Below are 7,512 nucleotides of genomic sequence, written 5' to 3'. Positions count from 1 at the left end.
TGTGTTCCGAACCAGCTTGGAGTCCCGTGGCAGGAGAATAATGACCAGTGGATCTCATTACTGGATGTGACCTGGGAGCCCCGACCTTCTCTTCCCGGTGTGCCTCAACTAACCACATCACTCCCTCTGGTCGCACCCTAGCTTAGACGACCACACATCCCTCCCCAGTAGCAGTGACCAGGGTTCAGTGCTCTCCACTAGCGGCCTGGGAGTGCTTGCGGTTGAGTTTCTCGTGGCGTGGGCATTAGTTATGTGAGTGGCTTGTGGGAAGAAGCTGTTTTCAGTGTCCATGGATCCTGATTGCTTAATTGTCTTCAAGTTACTCCTCGATGGGTGCAGAGTCCTGTGACTAATAGCCGCCGTTTACCACACCTGTGGAATGATTCTATGGTCTGGACTCTGGAGGCAGGCAAAGAAGACAGTAACTAAGTTATTTCTCTCCTTGTAATAGTTCTTTTCCAAGTGGAATGCTATTTCTCTCAGGCCCTTCCTCTAATATTTTGGAATTTCAGCTACTATCTGCAAGGTCCACAGTTTGAAACGACCAACAGCTATGAGAGAGAGATACAGGGCTTTCTGTTCTCCAAGAGAGTTACAGGCTGGGAAACCCACAGGGGCAGTTCTACCCTCCCCCGCAGGCTTGCTATGAGTCAGCATGGACTCACTGGCAGCGAGTTTGATGAGGGAACTCAATAAGTTGCTTCCTAATTACCATTTTTTGTATCCAGGTATCTGTTTACAGGCTAGTGCTTCACTCGGTCCATTTCCTCTTCCCGCATGCGTCCCTTGGGCCCCTTAGCCCAGCGCTCGGCGGTAACCCTGGACTTAACGTTGGTTAGAGCTCATCTCTCCAGAGGATGGGACCCTGGGCGGTTTAGTCGTGTTGTTATTCTCATTGCGGTACATACACACGTAACATCCCATTTGGCATTTCGACATCCTTCACGTGTGAAATTCAGTGACAGGAATTGTGCGCACCACACATTGTGTATCCATCACCATTAACCCTTACTCCAAAATGTCCATCACGCTGAACAGAAGCTCCGTGTCTCAGCAATGAGCCGTCTTTCCCCAGCCATCTGCTGCTGGTTACCGCTGGTCAGCTTTGGTCTGAACATACATGCCCATTCTAGACAGTGGAGACCCTGGGTGGTGTCCACTGTTAACATGCTGGCCGCTAACCAAAAGGACAGTGGTTCTAGTCCCCTTAAAGGCACCTCAGAAGTCAGTCATCAGAAACCCTCGGGAACCCAGTTCCATTTTGACACATGGAATCGGTGAGTCAGAACTCACTAGATGCCAACAGTGTTTGAAAAAAAAAAATTCCTACATGCTAATGGAATCATACAATAGCTGCTCTTTTGTGATGCACTTGTTTTACTCGGCATGGTGTCTCCAGATTCGCCCCCACCGTAGCCTGTGTCGTACTGAATTCCCTCCGCTGGCTGAGGACTGCTCTGTTCCGTGGTCCCGGACCACCGTTTGCATCCATTCATGTGCATTTAGGTGCCTCCCTCTTGAGCGACTGACTCTGGACACAGGGCAGTGGTCTGTTTCTGGAATTAGTATTTAGATGGGGGGGCCTTCAAGAAGTTGATGGACAATTTCATCTTTGAACTCCACGTTTCCACGCATTTTTTGAAGCCCCCTCTCCTACTTCTGGGTTCAGAGAAACCGCCATTCATTACTTGAGCATGATTGTATGGGGCGCAGTCTCCGGCCCCGACCTTTTGGGGGCTACAGTGAACTGTGGAGGTGGTCTGCAGTGAAAGTAGGCAGGCTCCCTACCTGGCAGTCGAGGTGCCTGCCCACCCTTAATCCACAATCCCCCCTTGTCTACGTCAAAAAGGAAATCCGGAGCGCTGCTCAGGTGTTTTGGCCGACAGCGGGGTTCTCCTTGCGGTGAGACTTAGCAGAGGCTGGGAAGACCAGCCACGGCATTGGTCTCTGTTCCAGATTGCGCTTAGGATCGTGGCGTGGTGGTTATGCACGGGGCTGTTGACCTTATGGTCAGAAGTTGGGATCCACCAGCTGCTCCGTGGAGAAGGAGGAGGCTTTCTACTCCTGGACTGAGTTAGTCTCAGAAGTCCACAGGGGCAGGCCTCGCCTGTCCTACATGGTTGCTATGCGTCGGCATCCACTCGGTGGCAGTGAGTTTGGTGGAGGTCCACCTGAGCGTCCTCACTTAGATCTACTTCGATTTTCAGCTCAAAATGAAAGAACTTGCCTTGTTCTCACAGCCAGGATCAAAAATGGAGTTTCTTGCTCAAACCCTGGTTTTTCCTCTTAACGTGTGCCACTCTGAGTAGAATGCCCAAGGAAGATGGATGTGAAAGGGCAAACCCCCTTCACATCAGACGCCAACCTGTGGGGCCAGGTGAGGCTTTTTATTTCTGGGAACAGCTCTGTACTAAAGAGCTTTCAAGACAACTGATCTTGTAGCAACAGCATTTTTCTTCAACTGTCTAGTATTGATTCTTCCATATTGCAATATCCGAAAAAGCCAAACACACGCACACCATCGCAGGAGGGAGCTTTAAAAGGCTGAGGGCAAAATGGAATCGAAAGATAATGGGATTTTCCCAGGACATCTTTACTGCCCCCTTAAACTTCTGCCTTCAGCCGGGTGCCCCTGTGCAACCTGCAGTGTGGGCACTGTCTTCTGGAATGGTGCAGATCTGGGGACGTGTCCAAGTCCGAGGAAGAAGGGTGAGTGTTCATGTAGAAGGTAAACCAGCAAGGGGACCGCAGCAGTGCCACACAGGCTGTCTTTGTGGCTCCTGTTTGAAGTCAGAATACTTCGAAGACGATAATACCGTTGGCTTTGGAGTGAGCACGTTGGGGAGTAGTATACAGATGGCTTACATTGATGCAGGCTTCGGGGTAACCACAGGAAACAGCTGTTCACCACAAGCAAGCCAACAGAACAAACAGGAAGGGTCTTTGAGCTTAGCCCGGTCCCAGGATTTCTTTTTTTGACCGACTAGATAGCGGGGCCTAGCGTTTAATCACTCACAGGTAAGTAAGAAGACTCAGCCGTGTCTGGTCCTTGGAGGTGACATCGCACCGCACCTGTCTGCTTCTGAGCAGTGGAGCACGTTATAAAGACCCCATTGGGGCTTCCTTGAGTAAAGCACTGTAGGCCAACTGCATTTTGTCAGTAGAAGTCCGTAGAATACCTGGACTCACACCTTCACCAACGCTCAGCCCTGCCCCAGCGCTGAGGCCTCGCTCGCTTTCTTCCTGGTGGGATCAAATAGCATCATTTCTCTCACATCTACGTTCCCCCGCCACACAGGCAATTTCAGGATCCGGAGTTGCTGCTTTTTCAAGGAGGCGATGATCCTTAACTTTGAAGCCTCTCTCTGGTCGTCTTCGTCCTCCTAAGCAGTAGCTGCAAAGTTGGATTTAAAAGCAAGTCTTGCCCTCCTGGCTTCGCTTACCTGTCAATCCACGTTGACCCCGCACCATCACGTGCCAGCTGTGTGCTCACGGGAAATCGACATTTTCACCTAGTCTCCTTTCAAGGGGCCCTGGTGGCACAGTGGTTACACCTCGGGCTGCTAAGCACAAGGTCTGTCGTTCGAAACCACCACCCGCTCCTCTGGAGAAGATGGGGCTTTCGACCCTGATGAAGAGTTCGTCTCAGAACCCCCACTGGGGCAGTTTCACTCTGTCCTATAGGGTTTCTGTGAGTCAGAATCGCTTCTCGCCAGTGAGTTTGAGCCTTCTTGCTGTATTTTAACCTTACCAAACCCCAGCTTGTGATCATTTTTTCTTCTCTGGTGTGAAGAAGCCACGAAACCGTTCTGTTCTGTTATAAAGTTCTGATTTTTGAAACGCTCAATTTCTTGGAATTTCTTTTCAACTTGTTGGCTCTTTGTAGTGAAGAAACACCGTGACCCTTGGCAACCCTTTTTGCCCGTGTTTGCACGCGGCCAGCCGGGGTTCAGTTCTGTTTGATCTGGTGTTCTGTCTCCAGCAGCATTCTCTATTTTGGGATGGAGATTCCAGAATTTGTTGGCGTGGCCACACAGCATTCAGACAGTGGGTTCATTACAGAGGCTGCGTAGTAGCCGCAATGCGGTGAGAGACGCTGCGGATGCAGATGCTGCGTGTCAGTGTTCTCGGGGCTGCTGGTAAAGGCCAGAGGGCGTGCCGCTGCATGTGAGCCTCAGTGCCAGGGCAGCCATTGAGCCCATCTTTCCGCATGAGGCCCCGCTCCACAAGCCAGTCTCCTGTCCGCAGCACTCAGCTCCACTGGCGCTGGGCTGGGAAGCCCGTTGCTCCAGCTCCTGGTGCTGCTGTCGCCCCTGGGGTGTCACGGCGATCTTCTGGGTGCAGAGGTCGCCTCCAGTCGTGAGAACTCCCCTCTTGATTCTCAGAGGGCTCCTTTCAGCCCCAGCAGGCTGGCAACCCAGTGACCCAAAGCGGGGGACCCTGCCAGGGCAGTCTGCCCTTCCTAACCCAGACCCCTCCGGGAACGGTGGTTTGGTGGGAGTGACGGGACTTTGTCTAGAAGAGCCCCAGTAACTAAGTCGCTGCCCCTGCAGATCCACACGGGGTGCCTGGCTCTTGAAATAACCGTCTTCCGTGTTTGAAAGTGGGGACAGTTTAACATCGATGTAGATTTCTAGAAACCACAGGATTGACACGCTGCTGCTGTATTGCTCCTGGCAGTGGTCTTCTGGCTCCAAGAAGCAGTGGGTCCACTGTCCCTCAGTGGCTCTGCATCAGTCCTTGACCCTGTCTGACCCCGGGCAGTCTTTGGGGGTGACATTTGTGTTTCATGTGCTCTCGAGTCCTCCTCGCCCTGGCGGCACTGTGGGCGAGGCAGTGGGCTGCTAATGGCAGGGCCTGGGGTTCAAACCCACCAGCTGCTCCGTGGGCGACAGATGAGCCTGTGTACTCCTGTAAAGATTTACAGTCCCCTAAACTTAAGGGGCAGGTCTGCTCTGTCGTATAGCGTCATTATGAACTGGAATTGATAGTGGGTATCAACTTTGTAGGAAAGGTCGAAACTGAGGGACCATCTTCTCTCTTTAATTTCTCTACTTTTCTGCTGCCCTGGTAGAAGAGAGATTCCACTGCAGTGGGGCTAACCCTATACTTTCCATACCATCTGCAGACACGCTGAGTCTTCTCAAGGTTAGAAATAAAACAACCCGTTCATCTTGGCGCTCAAGCTGCTTCCTGGCTCTCTCAGCTGTCTCTGCTAAGACGCACCGCTACTCTTCGCCTCTGTTATTTACTCTTCATTTGATGCCCAGGCCCTTCTCTGTCTTGGACCTCCAGTTTCTAAATTTGGTGGCATTTTCTAATTTTATTCTCTCGACCTCTCGGCATCATTTGGCATTGTTACCTTCTCTTTATCCCCAAACTCTTTTAGTTTTGCCTACATTCTACAATTTTAGCCTTCTGGCTCGATGATTCCATCAGCTTGTCTTCCTGTGCCCAATGTCTCATTTTGACTTTCTTCTTTTCTCATCTTCTTACTCATGGGCTTCAGTCGGCCTTGCTGCGCCAACGGACCCCGCCTGACGCCCGGTCAACATCTCTGGAACCGCAGGCCCAGGCTTCTACATGCCTGCAGGGTGCTATGCCAAGTTCTCCGACTTAGATCGCTTCCAAACTGACCTTGTCATGTCACTGCTCCCGTTGACACCAGCTTTCTGCAGGACCGCTTTCTTTCCGTTATCAAGGCTCGAATTTGGGTTTCTCTGACTCCTTCCCTTTGCAACTCCCAGGCCGACGGGGCAGCATTTTTCCAAAGAGGGGTTGAGGGCTTGAGGCAAGAGAGGTATCAAATTGGTTAGTAAAAAACCTGAGTGAGTAGGGAAATCCAGTGACAGTAATTGGGTGAACGGTCCTTTGGGGGGGATGGCGATTTACTAAGGATGAACACAAGACGAGAAGAGTCTTTACCACTGACTGGTGATGGGGTCGCTGTGCAGCTCTTGATGCGAAGAAAAATCTGAGCTAAAGTGATAATTCAGTGAAAGTATACGGCCAGCCCTTATGGGAAAGCGGGCTGATTAAGAAGGTGACTGAAGCCTGGCTAGTGTTCTTGTAGCTCAGGACTGAGAGGAACTCACAGTACAGTTTTGTGGCCTCGGGGGACAAAATAGGCAGGAGCCACTCTGGGCTCCTTCCTCATGCCGGAACCCATTCTCCAAATATCCACAAACCCACTGCCACCCAGTGGGTCCCAACTCACAGTGAAACCCAAACCAGTGGGATTTCCGAGACTTTAAGTCTCTGTGGGAGCAGGCAGCCTCATCTTCTGCCCCGAGTGCCATGCCTAACCCACGGTGCCACCAGGCTCCTTACATGCGAGGGGGTCAAACCGCAGTGAGGGAGAGGAACGTGGACCCTGGGCTCTGACACCTTAGGGACGCCATTGTAAAGAAGTGTTCTGGCTGCCTGCGCTGGCCAACGTGTCAGGGAACAGTTTGAAGAGTCAGTCTAGTCTGTCCCGGCCTCCCCTGCAGTTCCTTCACTGGCTGTTCCCGTTCGCTCCCACCCCGGGGCAGGGCCTGGTGTGGAGTGCCTGCAGGATTAACACAGCGGCTCCTACCTGGCTGCCCACCAGTGTGCTTTGTTCCGGTCCATCCCAGGCACCCTTCCTGCGCCCAGCCCTGTCCCTGTCGTGCTGCCAGGGTGCTTGCTGACCACTAATTAAGGCCCTGTGCCTTGGACTGATCTTCAAGGCCTCTGTGCCCCCGCCAGAAGCTGCTGCTATAGCCTGATCTGTCACCCCGATCGGCCACCCCCCGCTGGGACGGGTTTCGGGCTATCCGGGGACTATGGTGAGGAACCTTACTACTCTTGATGTTGACGCGATTCTGTGTCTGAAATGTCACTTTCCCACCTTTGTACCTGTTGACATCCTGCAAGTCTTTGAGGTTCAAATCCAATTTGGCCTAATTCAGAGCCTTCTTTAATTTGTCGCAGACTGTAGCGCTTAGGTTAGAAGCCCTGGTGGTGATGTGGTTACACTTTGGACTGTGATCCTCATGGTCGGCAGTTCGAAACCACCAGCAGCTCCGTGGCAGAAAGACTGGGTTTTCTCCTCCCTCAGAGTTAGTCTCCGAAGCCCAGCGGGGTGTCACTATGTGTTGGCAGTGAGGAACTCTTAGCTTATCCTCTAGGGTCACTTGAGGCAGGACCAGCTTGATGGCACCTGGCGACCCATCAGCCGGGCATTATTGAACTCGGCTCCCGGCGGGAGGCGTTTTCGTTGGACAAGTTTGCCTTCACTACTATTCAAGTATAAAGTCTCTTGAGATTGAGGTAGCTGATTTACTCTGCCCCAGAAACCACTTAACAATGTTTACATATGTGGGGTGAACATTTGGGACTTGCATCGTTGAAGTCATGCCTAGGGTAACGATGTATGTTGAAGTTTCGTGGGAAGCTGGAGGCCCTAATGCTCAGGATCCTAGCAGGCTTTCTAGCTCCAGCTTGCTACGGGAAGAAATTAATGAAGGGATAGTAGGAAGAAGTTTGTAG

The sequence above is a fragment of the Tenrec ecaudatus genome, chromosome 1, assembly GCF_050624435.1.
Source record: "Tenrec ecaudatus isolate mTenEca1 chromosome 1, mTenEca1.hap1, whole genome shotgun sequence".
Taxonomy (NCBI): Eukaryota; Metazoa; Chordata; class Mammalia; order Afrosoricida; family Tenrecidae; genus Tenrec; species Tenrec ecaudatus.
The sequence above is the reverse complement of the archived record's forward strand: the minus strand, read 5'-3'. Positions refer to the sequence as shown.